The sequence below is a fragment of the Glycine soja genome, chromosome 12 (assembly GCF_004193775.1).
Source record: "Glycine soja cultivar W05 chromosome 12, ASM419377v2, whole genome shotgun sequence".
Classification (NCBI taxonomy): Eukaryota; Viridiplantae; Streptophyta; class Magnoliopsida; order Fabales; family Fabaceae; genus Glycine; species Glycine soja.
The window spans coordinates 8445195-8462843 of NC_041013.1; the positions used below are offsets into that span (position 1 = coordinate 8445195).

At 28.5% G+C, this 17649-nt stretch overlaps 1 long non-coding RNA gene across 1 annotated transcript; it reads right to left on the reverse strand.

Annotated features, from left to right (window-relative positions):
- Positions 1-577: 577 nt before the first annotated feature.
- On the reverse strand, positions 578-4013 carry LOC114377935. The gene is made up of 3 exons (XR_003659234.1): positions 3874-4013; positions 3324-3477; positions 578-1199 (listed from the first exon to the last, which is right to left on the reverse strand). It is a non-coding gene; the product is annotated as an uncharacterized LOC114377935 (long non-coding RNA).
- Between the last annotated feature and the right edge of the window lie 13636 nt (positions 4014-17649).

Sequence of the window (17649 nt, forward strand, 5' to 3'; positions counted from 1 at the left end):
CAAAAAATAATTATGCAAGGGTAAGGTTGCGTACAATATCCCTCCCCCATACCTTCGCATAGCGAAGAGGCTCTGAGCAATGGGTACGAAGTTTTATATGAAAGTGGGGAACTAATAGCTAAGCTAGACTTATATGTGATTAAAGACAATAATCACGCATATGTTTAACTCACTGGCTAGATTTCTTGATAGACGTACGTGTATGTATATATATATATTACTGCATGAGGTATATTTCTGAAATAACTCAAATAAGTGACTCAGTAGCATTGAAACGGACCCTCTGCATTTGCTTTTCAATTAATGCATTCACTCTCAAGACATTCACGCATTTAATAATTGGACGGTTCATATTTCATTTCCCTCAATCAACCTAAGAAATTTCAGCCATCCGATGATCTTCCATCTAACAGATATAAATGTATTGAATGCATAAACGCATAAGTATGACTGCACTGAATCCTGTCCCATTGAAACTTGAGGTTTATTCATTGTGTCGTTTGAAGAGAAAAGAAATTGTGATAAAATTTGTTCTTGTGTGCATCCAAGCGCGTGATGAGAGAGAGAGAAACTAGTGAAGATTAACTCACAATATGATATTATTACACAGGAAATCAAACTTTCACTATTCATACATAACTCACGTGACCATAATAATTTAATACTATCTGCTGCAAACAGCATCGGGGAATTAAAATTCAACAGTACTATTACAACCATAGAATGCAAAATCTTAGACTTACTGCTATAATAAACAAAGCTAGTATTCGGTAAAGGATTAAAAAAGTGACAGGTTTTGAAGTTTCCAAGGGGAACTCTCTTCAGCAGGTACAAGAGCATATGATCTAAATGAAGCACACTTGCAAGCTGCCATGGAGTACAAAATTACAAATTCATTACATTGAAGACTTGAGATCATGCATAGTCGTCCTTTAAAAGAGGGTGCATTGGTAATTTGAGCATGACCATTAGGCCCTCTTGGGGTGCCATGTTGCTGCTTAGTAGTTTTTCAAGTAGAAGGATCTGCATAGTGCATTCATAGCATGCAATTGGAACATATTTATGAGTCAGAAAATTGCACAAGGCCTCGCATGAACCTTTGTCCCACTTTATCATGCTATCACCACCACCATCGATCCAACTCATGGCTTCTAACTAAAGTTACATCTTCATCTTAAATAAACCCGGATTTGTATTTCCTACTCCAAATTATTGACAAAAATGGCATTAGCACCTGTTTCTTCATATCTCTTTCTAATCAAATAATTAATGAAATTATATACCACGGCATTCATAACAAATATTATATGAATAACTTTTGGTCACAATATATTTAATGTGTGTTTGGATCAATGTTAATAATATTGATATTGAATGAAATTAATTTTGATTGAAATGAATTTTAAAATGATATGATTTATATTTAGATATTTTTGTTATAAAATTTAATTAAGAGTAAAATTTAATATAATTTTTTTATCTAACACAAAAGTTATTCAATTGTTTCAACTCAATCAATTTTAAATACAAAATCAATTTTAAAATCTTCTTACAACATGAAACCAATCATATAAAAATTTATCTAAAATCAATTTTGTATTTAGAATCAATTTTCTAAGGTGAAACTAAACATACACTCAATATTTGTATTAAAAAATAATTTGTGATCTTAAAATATTATATTAAGGTAAACCATTGGGAGTGTTTGGTTTGGCATTTGAGAACCCAAACTTATGTTCACTCCTCATGAAAAGTTACACTTGCTTAATTCTTTTCTGATTGAGTTGAACATGATTATTATCAAAACTGATGTATATCCCAAATCTATTATTCTCTTATTTGTCCATTAACTGAGAAAATTTCAAAACATAAATTAAGTTACATTAAACAACTTCTAGATAAACTTAACTTTACATAATTAAGTTCAACTAAATTTCATTTTTTTCAATTGTAATTCAAACACATTAGGTAGTTTAACAACAAACTTTTCTTTTGTGTTTGTGTGTGCCAATAAATAGATAAATGATGACGGGAAAGAGATCCTCTCTAATTTTGAATGAACTGGACACAATCTCACAACCATTCTAAAATTTGTGATAAATTTGAATTATTAAAAAAAAAAACATGTATGAATGATTGAGAGGTATTAAACTGGACACTTTGCAGTTTTTCCAACTGAAAAGAATGTCCACGATGAATGCTAATGCCTAACAATACACTTTTCTTAACCGATAGATCGATCTCTCTGCAACAAAAACTGCACCATCTATTATACTCTCTTATTTAATTATTGTAAAATAACTAATTAATGCTTGTGATTTGGTTAGATCTTGACTGCAGACAAAGTTGGCTGAAGAGGATTTATTTTGATTTTTAATTAAATTTTTTTTATTGGTTAAATTTATTAAAAACTATAAAATTAAAAATAAATATAACTAATTAGATAAAAAGTGAAACTCGTATAAATATCATTTTTATTAAGTTATATTATATGAAGACTGATGACCAATGAACGGTTGAACTGACGTGTCAGAGTCAATAACTAAGCTAGCTAGCAGCATTAGAGGATACACAAAGAATATTCTATTACAGTTGGCATCAAGTAAATAATTGGGAGACTTAAGATCGAGTACTTTCCATTTTCCTTGCATCTAGGTTTCGGGAAATAATTTATAGTTAAAAAATGTAAAAATACACAAACATTTTTTAAGAAGAAAAAGTTGATTAAGAAAGATTTAAAAAATCCACAATTAAAAAATAAATATGTATAGTTTTGTGATTGGTTAGTTAATTTGTGCAGCTATAACACCAATTAATTAAGAGCTTGCTGCTATATTTTACTTTAGCTAATGGCTGCCCAAATCAAAGTACGTTTTTCTATTGGCTAATTCTATAATTTTAAGACTTCAATTCACAACGTGAAAACATCACTAGCCAATGACCTATCCTTATATACAAAATCCAAGACCTGCCCCTGCCCAGTGATGCACGCATCTTTGTGATGTGATTTTGGTTGTTGAAGAATATTTAATTTATAACTCATCAAAGCATGGAAATGATCGATCTCTTTATTTGTTTACTCCATTGTTACTTATTTTCCCGACATAGATTACAAAGTAATTAGCCACAACCACAATTTTTTAAGAGAGCCATCATTTTTATTTAAAAAAAGGGAAAACTTTATCATTTTACAAATAACCAATGAATAGAGATAGCAGGAAAAAAAAAACATCCCTGAAGTCAGTTTAATAACCCAATTTAAACCTAATTTGGCATATGAATAAGAATATTCATAGGATCATACAAAAATAGCATAAAAGTACCTGAAAGCAACTGCTATTTGGTTCTTGAGGGACACTGAACTTTGATCCGATAGATCAAGGACAAGAAGCTAATGTTGCTATCAAAAACCACCTTTCACTGATGCTGGGGTTACTGATTGATACAATGGACCACAAGAAAAACCTCCCCTGCAAACTGTAACAACAAACCACAGATCAATATATAGTAAGACCTCTTCATAAAAAATATTTCCGGCCATCATATTTCTATGCACAATGTCTTACATCCCATCAATTTGTAACTTTGGATTTTGGAGCATCTGAAGTCTGAAAAGTAGGGATATGATATATTTTTCTTTTTTTGTTGTACTAAGTAGAAATTAACCACTCCAAGTATTTTGGATATTATAACAGCCTTGGACTATATATATATATATATATATATATATATATATATATATATATATATATATATATATATATATATATATCAGGTATCAAGAACTGAGAAAACAAAGGTGTCTATAATAAGGTGAATTAAGCATATATAGGTTATATCAAATATAATTAAAGCCATGAATTATAAACGTACCATTAGTTGATCTCAGATTTTAAAGATGATGAAGATGTGGGTAAAGGAGGAGGAGCCAAGTTTATTAGTACGGATACAAAGGGTTTGGCCCATTAGTTCTTGGCCGCTCCTCTTCGAAAGAGAGCTAGGGCTTAAACCTTAAATATTCTCACATATGGTCGAAAATAGGAAAAAGTTAGAAATAAAGAAATATTAAGGGAAGTGGCTTGGTTCATTGAACCTGGACACACACAAGAGTGGTGCATAGTACACAGGAACATGGCTATGGGACGAGAGCTGTAAAAGGTTTGGTAGGTGCGCACAGCATCTGTTTAACGTTTTCTCTTTTTCGGGAACAGAATAAAACCGAAATTTAATAAAGTTTTAGACCATCTTCACCGTTCATGATACTTTTGTTGGATACTACTATTTCTTAATAAATACTAAGTGACTATTATTCGATCTTAAGAGAGACCAATCGTTAGAAGCACTCACACCTTAATTTCAGACTCGATGTTTAAGGGACCGTGAATCGTCTGATAAATAGGCCAACCGAACATACAACGATTGAGCATCTAATTTTGGACTCAATCATATTCAATAAATTAGGATGACATCCTAGGTCGTAATACGAAAAAGACACACTAGAGTTTTAAATGACTCCTAAACATGATTTTAAATGGTGGTTGTGATTGCGGCCAACAGAGCTGCTGTGATATAGATTGTGGCTGTTGCCGCGTGAAATTAATATATGTTTAAATTGAATCTAAAATAAGAATTTTACAATTATTTTAATTGTTGGTGTGTCTTTATTTACAAAATAGTATAAAATTTCATTCATTTTAAGATTTGGTCTCTCTCAACATCCCTTGCGGCCACACTTATTGGATCATTGGCATTTACAAGTTAGAATGGGAAATTGAAATATGAATCTTTATCCATTATTTTTTACAAAAGAGTGGGATTTTGTGTGATTGAAATTCACAGTGCGATTGCACGCTGATGCGGTTGTGCAGACTACTCCGAAACAATATTGTTGCCATAATTGCGATTGCAGATCACAACTTAGAATCATGCTCCTAAATATGCTTGATGTGAACAAATCAATATACAAATTCAAGCAATTTCATAAATGAATGGACATTATTACTATTAGGATTTGAGAATGATATTTTTTAGGAGTTAACCACTATGTTCAAGTAATCTTATTATATACATAGAAATTATAAGAATGTTTTGGTATGAAATTTCGTATATCTTTTGCTAAAAATAATTTTATTCAAATCAAATAAAATCATTATAGATGATAAAACTTTATCTTTATAAATATTTAATACAAATACATGTATATTGAATGCTTGAAATCATTATTTAAGTTAAAATAATTCTGTATTAATTGATTTACGCACTCAATGATAATGAAAATTATAAATTTGTGAGAAGTTAATAAGAGTTATAACTTTATTAATATCAATAGTCTCCCATCAATTATTAGGACATTTGGTAGGGAAATTTTTTTTTCATATCCAAAAATCATGATTCCTCATAGTCATATTATTTGAGAATAAATAAAATTTATTTGGTTGGTTATTGAAATTTTTAAATAATTTTTTTAAGAATCAAAGAGTTATGCATATTTTTATTAATTATTTTAATTATTTACCATATTATATAATTTAATAAAGAATAACATGATATTTTTATTACAGCAAGAGAAATTAAATTCAGAAAGTAAGAAATTTTTTTGGTTGAAAATGGTTAAAAAATATCCTCAAAATTTTTTTCTCAAAAATGTTATTTTAAAAAAATACATACCAAATATGAAAAATTAAATTTCTCAATCTATGATTTCTAAAAAAAATTAAAAACTTTTCTCCTTCTGAATATCTCCTAAAAGCTACATTCCTTCCTACATTAAGAGTAGAATGAACAATCCCATTAATCATTAAAACCAAGTGTGAGAAAGAATTTATGTAATTAAAGGCAAGTATGTGATGGTTTTATTTTTATCTTTATTCGACTTGGAGTTTTGATCCTATTATATACATTTTTATAACAACTTGTTGGTATAAAATTAAGTGTTTCTTTTAAAGAAAATAATTTTATTCATCAAATAAAATCACTCTAGATAATGAAATTTTATCATTATAAGTATTTTTTTATATAAAAAGGAGGTCTTAGCCATTAGACACTAACATCTCTCGGGATAGAAACCCCAATAAAATCCTACCATAAAAGGCTCATACAGACCATAGAAGGTTCATCAAAATAAAGCAAACCAGGACTCACATGGTGAGCCATGTTAGCCTCCCTAAAATAGGGATGAAAAGCTAGAATACATTGATTGAAGAGCTGAGAAGCCATGTTAAAATCAGTCTCAATCCAAACAAAATTTTCCGCTAGGGACGAAGCATGATCCAGGCAAAATGACGTAAGGGGATTGGTTTTACAAACTTTTTCCCTCAGAGGGTCTCTTTGCAAACTTTTTCTGCAGGAGGTCCTTTTTTTTAAGGTATCCCGCCAACACCAGGAGCGGGTTCTTCATGCATAGGGTTCCGCCACTCCCATTGGCGAGATACCCCATGTCAGTTCACCTCCATGCATCCATCCATCATCCATGTGTTTATTTCCGCCAGTCAGAGTGGCAGTATTGGTGCAGGCTTGTTCTGCCAATGTCATTTGCGGTATTGGTGCATGCTTGTTCTGCCAATGTCATTTGCGATATTGGTGCAAGCTAAGCTGTTCCACCAGTGCCATGAGGGTAGGTTTCAGTTCATGCATGACTGTGTCTTTTTGCTAGGGTTCATAGACTTTTCAAAAATAATGAAGAAAAAATTAAATAGGGTTTCAGAAATAACAGACTTTAATTTATTTTTTTACGTTGTAAGGAAAATTTTTTCTCTGCCTTTAAATATGAGTCTTTGCACCTACAATACCAAATACGCATTCTTCTCTTCTCTTCTGATTGAGTGTTTTTGAGTTTTTGGAGTTTAAGTTTGTGATGTTTGAAACAAAATATGACTGGTGGTGGTGTTATTCAAAGCTTCAATTAGGTATGACGTAAATTTTTATATTATTATTATTCAATTTTAGTTAGTAATTATTTTAGTTAGTAATTATATTACTTAAATTTTCAATCAGGTAATATAATTAGAATTGATATTTAATTATTTGTAATTATTTTAGTTAGTAATTATATTTAAAATAAAATATAAGTGAATTCAAGAAAATATTAGATAGTATTAGATAGATGTATATAATTTTTTGAAGTATTTTATAGTGTAAAAATAATCTAATATTATATTAGATAGTATTAGATAGATGTTATTTGTTATAGTCGGGAGTAGGTAGATGTGTTTAAAAAGAAGTAGATAATATTAGATAGGTGTGTTTAATTTGTCGTAGTTATGACTAGTGTAAAAATAAATTAATTTTATTTGTTATAAAAAAATTGTAGATAATATTAAGTAAGTGCATTTATAAAATACTATGTTTAAATTTTTATACATATATCTAGTGTTAAAAAAAATATCTCTTGTTTAAATTTTTGTAACGTTATTTGTTATAAAATAAATTATAGATAGTATTAGTTAGGTGCGTTAAAAAAATATTTGTGTTTAAACTTTCGTAATTATTTCTAGTGTAAAAATAAATTAATTTAATTTGTTATAAAAAAAATTATAAATAATATTAGGTTGCGTCCGTTTAAAAAATACTATCTGTTTTTAATTTTTTTTACTTATTTGTAGTGTAAAATAAATTAATTTCATTTGTTATAAAAATAATTTTAGATAATATTAGGTTACGTTCGTTTAAAAAATACTAATTGTTTTTAATTTTTTGTACTTTGTAAAAATAAATTAATGTCATTTGTTTTAAAAAATAAATTATAGATAGTATTAGGTAGGTGCATTTAAAAAATATATGTGTATAATTTTTTTTAGTTATTTGTAATATAAAAATAATTCAATGTTATTTGTTGTTTAAAAAAATTATAGATAGTATTAGGTTGTGTCCGTTTAAAAAATACTATGTGTTTTTAAAAAATAATTCAATCTTAATTGTAGATTTAGAATATTTAATTTTTAAGTTATTAAAATTGCTCCGAGATGAAGTTTTATTATTTTTTGAATGAACTTTTAATTTGTAGTATTTATTAGATATAGATAAATGTTTTTAATTGAAGATTTGTTATTTTTTTGGTATGTCTCCCATTTTAATTGAAGATTTTTTTATCTATAGTATTTATTAGATTTATATTTTTTTTAGAATTAACTTATAATTTGTAGTGTGTTATTTTTTAGATTTAGAGTATTTAATTTTGGTGTTAATAAAATTGCTTCGGAGTTTAATTTTTGTTAGTATGATTATTTATTTGATTAATTATTTATAAAAAAAATTTGTAGGTATATTTTGGTATAAGATGAATTCTGTTATAACAGTCTTATATTTTAATGGAAGGGTATATGAAGAGAATATCGGTATAATGTTTGAAGGCAGTAAAAAAGCAATTCAAATTAATTGTGCAATGAGTTATAATGCATTCAAAAAAAAAGGAGAAAAGGTAAGGTTAGCAAATAATGAAATTATTTCTTGTATAAGCTACAAATTTTTAGTTTCAGGAAAATATATTGCATTACAAATTTGTGATGACGAAGCTGTTGAAATTATGATCGAAAGTTTTCGGCAACAAGAACAAATGTCAGTTTCAGAATTACACATAGAAAAGGATGTTGCTGGTTGTTCTGCGTTTCATTTTGCAAATTCTGTTAGATCATGTGGAAATAATTTATCTAATAATGAGACGGAACCGCCAAGAAATGTAAGCAATTTACATGAGGATGAAGATAAAGATGATGATGATTATCTTGTATGCAATTCATACGTTGAAGACTCTTTAGATGAAGATAATAGTGTTGATGGTATATCTGATACAGATTATGAAGTCGCTGATATGGTTCAACCAGTTACAATGGTTCAACCAAGAGAAGGTATATTTATTTCAATTTTAAAAAGAGTTGAATACATTAATCATTTTATAACATTTGTATTTAATGATAAATAAAAATTTTGTTGAAATTGACATGAACTTTATTTTGTTACATATTTGGTGTAGATGGAATTCAAAATCCATTTTGGAATGATGTTTTTCATTATAACAATATCAATTGGAGTCATCCCGATGAGGAGGACATTTGCGGTTTGGAGATGCCATCTACTTTTAATGTTGGGCAAGAATTATATGTTGGTATGGATTTTGATAGTAAAGATGCTTTAAAAAATGCACTCAAACAATATGTTATGAAGGTGCATCAAAGTTTTAAAGTTCTTGAAACCAAATCGCACGTTTGTTGTCCAAATAAAAGCGCAGAGTGTCCTTGCCCATTTTATATGAGGGCAATTTTATCTAAAAAAACCGATTCATGGAAAGTGACACAATGGGGTGGACCACACACGTGTCTAAATATGAGTATGGCACAAGATCATGAGAAACTTGATTCAGATTTCATTGCCACTTGTGTAGTAGGTACGTGTTTTATGTTCACATTATCCTACTTTTGCATTTTTTTGGTTATTTAAATTTTCTTATTTTATTAACAGACATGATTAGAGAAGATCCATCAATAAAAGTTTCTTTGATTCAAGAAACGATAAACAGTGCATTTTCCTATAAGGTTTCGTACAAAAAAAGTATGGATGGCGAAACAAAAAGCGATTGCAATTGAATACAGTAATTGGGAAGAGTCATATGCGAAACTTTCGTCGTGGCTAAAACACATGCAAAATCACTCTCCTAGATCCTATTTTCAAATACTGCATGATGATTTTATTGTTGGCAACACGGTGAGTCGTGAACACCGTCAGCTTGATAGAGTATTTTGGACTTTCGGTCAATGTAAAGAGGCTTTTAATTATTGTAAGTCAATCATGTAAGTTGACGGCACACATTTATACGGGAAATACCGTGGGACCCTGTTAACAACGTGGTCATGGTTTTTGGCACACTTGCGTGAACACGTGACAAATAAAAATGATATTTGTCTCATATCTGATTGCCATGCGAGTATAAAGTCTGTTGTTGCTAACAAGCATCTTGGTTGGCAACCTCCCCATGGTTATCATGTTTACTGCATCTGACACATAGCAAGCAATTTCAATCGCAAATTCAACATCGCCAAACATAAAGAAATGTTGAAGAAATTGGGTAAGATTTAATTTATAATATGATGTTAATTGACGTATCATATATACTTCAAATTGTTGTTGCTAACAAAACCTTCTGATGCAGCCTACACTCCTTGCAAACATACATTTGATCATAACTTAGAAAAGTTTCGTCAGTTAAGTCCAGCCATATCTACATGGATTGATCACATTTCAAAGGAAAAATGGAGCATGGCTTATGATAACGGAGGACGTAGATATGGTTACATGACGACCAACCTCTCAGAATGTGTAAATAAGGTACTAAAGGATTGTCGCAACCTACCCATAACAGCTTTGGTGAAATCAACATATAGTAGGTGTCGAAAGTACTTTGTTGATCCTGGTCGCCAAGTCCAAAGACAATTACATGAAGGACAAGTATATTATTCTAAGGTTAAAGAACTTCAAAAAAAATCAAGAACAAGCTTGTTCGCACATCGTCCTCGTCTATGATATCCATTCGACAATGTTTGAAGTAGAGGAGATCTTCAATCCTAGAACGCAACGTGGCGGACAAAAGTGGGCAATTAACTTGAATGACCATTATTGTCAATGCGAAAAGTATTATGCTATTCACTATTCATGTTCACACATTATTGCTGCTTGTGGTTACGTGAGCACGGGTTATTGCCGAACCAGTATAAAATTATTGTATTTGTCTTCTTCTTCCTTACACTCTTTAATTTCCGTTGTGCACTTTAATTATCGCTTTTACTTTTGGTTAAGTTTTTATTTTTGTTCTTTACTTTCTTAACATTGTAGTAAAAGTCTAAGTGAATCTAGTAACATTAAGAAGGATAGATTTTTAATTAGTAAATGTTCATTAATAATTAATTCAACCCCCCCTTCTTAATTATTCCGAGGTCACTTGATCCAACAACATGAAGAACCCGCTGGAAGTGTTGGCGGGATACCTTAAAAAAAAAGGCCGTGCATGAAGAACCCGCTGGTGGTGCTGGCGGGATACCTTAAAAAAAAGACCCCCTCCGAAAATTGTTTGCAAAGAGACCCTCTGAGGGGAAAAGTTTGTAAAACCAACCCCTTTACGTCATTTTGCCGCATGATCCAATGCTCTAACAATAGCGCACAACTCAACTCCCATAATCGAGCAGTTGCCCAACTTACTTTCTGCAAAGTATTTAAAACAAGTATATATATATATATATATATATATATATATATATATATATATATATAAAAGTTAAATTAATTTTGTATCAATTTATTTCCATTTATTGATTATTTTAGTTATTTAATATAATATAATTTAATAAAAAATAATATGATTTTTTTATAGTGAAAGAAAAATTAAACCCCAATTAAATGAATATGAGTAAAAATTTTACAAAATTAAACTTCCCATCATCATTAATTTATTTATAATTTTTGTTACCTATCATTAATTTTATAAATGATATAAGTCAAAATTAATGATTAATAATGTTAAAAAAATAAAATGATAATTATTATAGAACAATGGAGTAATATTTTAAAAGTTATTTTCAAGAATCTAACATTTCCAATAATCACTCTAACATTTCCGACAATCATTTTTTAGTTAAGTTTTCTACTAAAACTTTTCTAGGATTCTCATGAAGGGAGATTTCTTTTTTATTTTTATAGTTATATCTCTCATTATCAAAAATATCTTAAACATACTAAACATATTTATGACATTTTCAGAAAACACGATTCCAAAAATATAATTCCTAAAAAAGCATGTATGATTTTAGGAGATAAAAAAAAAAGATTTTGTATATCAACCCCCTTACACTTTCAATCAATGGCCATTTTGAGTTCACTTTCAACCAATCTGGTATTTATTATGCATATAATGTATTTTTTGATACCTGAGGAAAGTAATATGCATATAATGTTTAATGTAATATGTGTGAAATAATCAATCCAATTTAAATTTTAAAAAAAATTGAATTTATTTTATATTCAAATCGATTCAAACTATAATTATATTTTATCTTTATTAGATAACTTTTTTTTCTTTCTAAAAGTAGGCTTGAATCAAATCACAAAATAACACTAACCCAGTCCTAGCACCAACACAATAAAGTTGAGGGATTAATAATATCCTGTATTTTTTATCCGTTAATAACATCCTGTATGCATATTGCATGGAATTAGAAATGAGAAATTAATTATTAAACAACGGGAAACTCTTGAACAGTGATAACTGATAAGCCCCAAAACTCTTTTAAGGCCCGCTATATATAAAATGATGGTGGCTGTTACTATATCCACTCCCCCTTTCTCTCTCTTTTTTTTTCTTCCCAAACTACCCATTAAAACACACTCCCGTCATCTCCATCTTCCTCCTATGTATAAGTCTCATTCAGAAAAAGAAAGCACACTCCCCTTCAACACCTATCCACAGACATAGCAACAAAGATCCCAAAAATACTATCATACCCGTCATGGTTTAGGCGGACAATATTGCTATCATCATACCACGTGCTAAACTACATGCATATTTTTAATTCCTAACTGAACTCTTTTTTCTTTTAATGTTTTAATATTTTAGTGTTTTCCCCAAAAAAACATTTGATGGTAAATGAGACATATCAAATTTTTGTTCCCACCTTCAAGGCACATCCATCATTAAAACAAAATTCTCTTATTTTTCTTCCAACAAATCAATAGCCAAAAGAAATGGGAGGAGAGTAACTAGCAGGGTATTGAAACTTAAAAAAGCAACATTTAAGGACAACTTTTTTTCTTCTACAAAATCAATGACAACTTAATAAAACGCTTTTTTTAACTCTTGAAAACTGAAATTTCCTGGAAGAGAATTAAATTGAAGAGAAAAAGAAATGGGAGGAGAGTAATTAGCAGGGTAGTTTGGGAAAAAGTAAAAAGGGGAGTGTATTAGAATAAAGTGGGAGTGAAAATAGCAGCAGCCGATGATGGTTAGACCGAAATAGAAAGTATAAGGGCCAGTTACCCAAAAGCTACACCGGCATTGTTCGGGGCACTCCTAATAACTATTTAGACCCCTCAGTTTTTACAAACTCGTTTTTCTAACAAAAATATCCCTAGCCTTTGGCACTCCCCATGACATAACGAAATCTTAATTTTTGTGTTAATTTTTTCAAAAAAAATTAACAATAAAAACTTATTTCCCCTGTGTTAATATTTTTTAAATCCATTTTTTTAAAAAGTCAACACAAACAAGTTTTCATTATGTAATTATATATATACGATAATTTTTTTAAAAAAGTTACCTTTTAATATTAATTAAATCATTTATTTCAAAATTGCATTTTTTTCAATTTTAATCAAATTAACTACAAAAAAATCAAATCAATTTTTTAATTTTATCATAATGAATTTAATAATTATGAATGAATCAAAATAATTTTGAATTTTGAAAATAGTTAAGTTACAAATCAATTAATTAAGGTAATAAATAAATTTTTATGCTACTCTGTAATTATTTTGATTACCTTTTAAAAGTATCATAATTTTTCGAACGAATCACAATAATTGCCCAAATAGAGTAATTTGTTATTCTGAAATTAAGGCATGTGTGTGTGAGATAGAGCATATTTATAAGTAATCCTTAAAACTATTTAATAAAACATTTTTATTAAATGCAATTTTTTGTCAAATTATTTTATTTATATATCTTAAAACTATAAAAAAGAAGTGATGGAGTCAAATTATTTTAAGTCAAATTATTTTATTTTAGGTCAAATGCAATTTTACTTATATACCTCACATATTTAATAATCCTTTTTAAAAATAACAATTAATCCTTAATTATGAGCAAAATTTTGTTTATCATTATAAATAATCCTCAGAAATAAAGCTTTGTATTATCAAAGAAATACAACAGAGGCACAAAATGGTGAAAGCTTCATTGTTGTTTCCTTGCTCGATAGTTTTATTTCTCGTAGTATCTACAATCGGTATTTCTCTCTACTTTTATTTGCTGTTTGTCTCTTATACACACTTAGAATAAATTTATTATCAAAATCAGGTTGCATGTAATGCAAAATAATCGAAATGTTGATTTCATAAAACCATTTTTTTAATGTAGCGTTAAGGTTTTGATAAGGTTGATTGTGTGAACAAATTTTGCAGGTTTTGCGAATGCGAATGCATGTACTAAGTGCGACTTAGAGCATGATTGTGGTCATTTACATTGCTTTGGCCCTCGTTGCTTAAAGGAATGCATCGATGGATGTTGCGGTTGCAATTGTAGACCACCTAGTAAAATTGTTTGACAAAGAAGGATAATAAAATAAAGCTGAGGCTTCCATGGTTCAAAAATAAGATGCAAAAAATTCATGCCTCTAGGGTGGAATTTGTTTGTAAAAAGAGAAATTGAACTTAATAATAGCATCCTCAATTATCCATCGACAACATTCACATCACATCCTCTATATGTGTTTTATATATTGTCCCCAATTTTCAGTATACACTAAATCTCTTTGTTTATTCCAAATTATTGTTGATTCTTCTCATGGAAATGGTTGATTCACTGTGTGTTTATATTCATGTTAAATCTGTTAGACCAGTACTAATTATTTTAAATTTGTTGAAATGACTATAATCTAGGATTTATTTACTGATCATTTGTAAATAGCTCTTTGTAATTAAGTAGTATTTGTTGTTTTGTTTTTAAAAAAAAAAGTAGTGATTTGTTTGTATTGATTAACTCGAGAGACCCAATGTTTAAAATTTAGTTGTAGTCAGGATCGATCATCATGGCATTGTCTGGAGGTGCAAAGACCCAATGTTACATGGTAATTAGAGAGTATTTGTTTCTTGGTTAATTAGTTTTTTTTGTCCGATTAGTTTTATACATTCATAAATTTATATTAAATAATTTTTTAATCAATTCTGGCATAATAAAATGTAATGTAATGATACGGTAATGACTAGAAATGTTTTTTTTTTTTCGTTTAACAAAATAAAAATACAAATCAAAACTCAAGTTAAGAAAATAAATTAAAAGTTATATTTAAAGATGTGTAAATTTTAATATGAAATTGATGGTGGTATACTTTCTAGAAGAGGAGAGAGAGAAAATGAGAGATGTAATAAGGAATGTGACGGGAAAGAAAAAAGATAAATAAAAATAAAAATACAAGAGTTATAATACATAAAATTGTATAAATTATTTTAAAAAATCATATAAATATGCATAAAAAATATTTTTTTAACCGTTAGAAATTATTTAATTCATTTTAAAAGTTTTTAACCAGAAATTCATTTATAATCAAATTATTTATAATCAAATTATATGTATAAGTATGTTAATCAAATCAAAATTTAACAAAATTACTATTGAAAATCAATAAACTGACAATTTTATTCATATGTAATAAAACATATATATTTTTAATGAAATTAGCATTTTTTTTAATTAGAGATTTTAAATTTAAATTCTTGGAAATACACTTATGTGAAAAAAAGAATTTTTTTTAATAATCAAATATCTAATGCGATATTTGAATATAAAAAAACTGCACATTGATAAAATAAATTTAAACTCCAAAGATTTGATATATTAATGTACGCACGGGACACACCCAGTTGATGGAATCCTAAGCTGAAAAGGATCTGCTTGGACGATCCTCAATTAATTAATAATCAAACACACATTCACATAATTTGTCAAACTTAATGAGAGAGATAGTTACTTACCTTTCTAGAATCGTTGGGTTTTCTGCGTATACAGTATATAGGTGACATGACTCTCGCACATCCAAATATGCTATGCATATAATTTTCAGCTCAAGGATAATTTGAGGAAGTAGGTATGTAGGTTCCTCTCCCAAAGATTTGTGATTAGTTGTGTCTTTGTGACTGTGTATAAAAGAATTCAGAGGGAATTACGGGTCTCCTTTCCTGTCTCCACATTCTTATATATATTGTCCGTGACGAACCAACTAGAAATATAGTTTCGTATCTACTATAATACTAATATAATATATAAGATTGGCTCTTATTAATTAAAGAAGAAGAGAGAGATTGACGGATATAAAAAGTTTTCTTAGTGGGACGATAAATATCTTATAATATTCTAAAAGAAAAATATTGCAATCTTTTATAAAATATATAAAGTTGATTTTATTTGTTAAAATTTATGGCACTGATAATATTTTTTTCCAAGTTTGATTTGAAAAAAAGATTTAACTTTTTATTGCTCAAAAAATTGAAACAATTTTTGTCTTAGCTATAAAGTATTTAAAAGAGACCATATATTTCTACTTTTTTTTTTCTTGTTTATCAAGTAGTGTATATTAATTGTCATGTATTTTGAATTCACATTATTTATTAGTAACAAAATCTTATCATATCATCTGTTTCGAATTCACATTATCTACTAGTTACATCTATCAATCCTATCCTATCATGTATTTTAAATTCACATTATCTAAGTACTAGTTGCAACATCCTTATCATGTTATATATTTTGAATTGCATTATCAATTAGTTAACTTATTTGTATATATTTTATAATTTGAATTCTCATAAAATATAATGATAATATAAATTATATTAAGATAATTAATATTAAAAATAATATTTTAGTAAATTTTATATTATTTGACTTGTATTCTCCATTGTTAATCAAACAATGCTCATGATAAAAAAAAAAGTCTTGTAACTCAAATATTTGTCAAGTATTGTTATCTCTTTGTCCTTTGACCTAATGTGTTACAAACACAACAATAATGTCATGACAAATAAACAATCCAAAATATTTAAACTTCAACAAATTATAATTGTTCTTTACACATTTTCATTAAAAATATTTTATGATTGTTTCATTGTTAATACTATAAAAAAAATATTTGTCTGTGTATGTAACCAAATAATCATTCAACCATCCATATGCTCTTATGCAATTGCATTCTTCACAAAATTCATTGTAAAAAAAATCTTAAATGATAAACTCTCTTAATCTTTTTCTTGCTATTGTGTTTAGGAATTGGGATGAAATCACTCAAATGAAAATATGTAGTGTAAGTTGGTAAAAGAATCATGGTGCTTTGTTGGATGTCTATTAGAAGAGTTGAAACATTAAAAATTAGGTTATTATTTGGGTCCTATGATTTTTGTTAGGTTCAATTTAGTCGTTTTAGTTTTTAAAAATTTAATTTGATCCCTTAATTTATATATATTAGGTTCAAATTAATCTGTTTATTTTTATAATTTCTAATTAGGTTTATATTTTTTAAAATGGGTTCGATGTGGTTCTATATTGCTTCCACACCATATATATTTAATTAGGGTTTTAACGTTATTTATCTTTTTTTAGAAGAGGTTTAAAAACAGCAAGCAAATCTTCAAGTCAAGAACAAACAAGCCGGATGAGCAAACTTAGATCATGTAGGCCTAACCTACAACGCATGATTGGTGGATTCTCTAGAAGGTTTATCTTCTTCATGTCTTTGCACTTCCGTGATTCTTGAGTGGTTGAATTTGAATATAAGATTATAAGCTCAAGTTGAGTCTCGCAACTGTGATTTACCTGCGCCTGAACTCTACATATATAGGAGGATATTACGCATGTTTTCATGATGTTTGAATTGAAGTTAAAAATGTAAATTTTTGTGTGTA